We start from the raw sequence: 855 nt of genomic DNA, 5'->3' as shown, positions 1-855 counted from the left end.
GCTCTGGCAGGGGGGTGGCACTGGATGAGCTTTCCAGGTCCCTTCCGACCCTTGAGATTCTCTAATCCTGTGAAGTGACAAAGTATAATCTCAAACAGGCTGGAAACCTCTTCTTGGTGACAGTACCATCTCCTGGCCTATCATCTCCTTGTCCTGGAGCAGGTGACTCCAGCAGCACAGAGCAGGGCAAAGCCACCACTCTCCATGCCAGCTCTGATCCAGTGCTGGACCAACACTTGTCAGATGCAGGACTACCTCCTCACCCCAAAAGCACCAAGGAATGGTGCTCAGCACTAACACCTTCCTACCTTTACAGTCTCTGCCCTTCTCATGTCACTGGGAATTTAGTTGGTGACTGCACAGAGCTGCATCAGACCTCACATAAGGCATCTCTCTCACCTGTCTTTTGCAAGAACTACAAATGTCTAAAGACAAATCCTCCCAGCACTTCCACAGGATAAGAGAGCATGGGGTCTTAAAGTGCTTAACTACTGTAAAAAGAAAAACAAACTGTAGGAGAGCAAGAAATACACCATTCATGTTGCAAAACACTTACAGAACTTTGTCCTTCAGTAGCTTTTTGATATCTGTATTTAAACCAACAGAAGGATGCAGGATTACAAAGTTCTGTGGCAGCACTCACAATCACAGCCTGTGCTAAACCAGAAAGCCTAGCCTGGTTTTACCTGCATGACACTTGGGTCCTCCGTTGCCAAAGCAGCACTGCTTGGTGAAGGCCATTTTTGTTCTGTTTGGGGTTTTACCCAAAAGGATTGATTTCCTCTTGAAAAAAAAAATCACATTCATTTACATTCAAGGGTGGTCACTGATAGAAAAAGAACAACAACACCTCAA

Source organism: Colius striatus, chromosome 7, assembly GCF_028858725.1.
Source record: "Colius striatus isolate bColStr4 chromosome 7, bColStr4.1.hap1, whole genome shotgun sequence".
NCBI classification, from domain to species: Eukaryota; Metazoa; Chordata; class Aves; order Coliiformes; family Coliidae; genus Colius; species Colius striatus.
The sequence above is the reverse complement of the archived record's forward strand: the minus strand, read 5'-3'. Positions refer to the sequence as shown.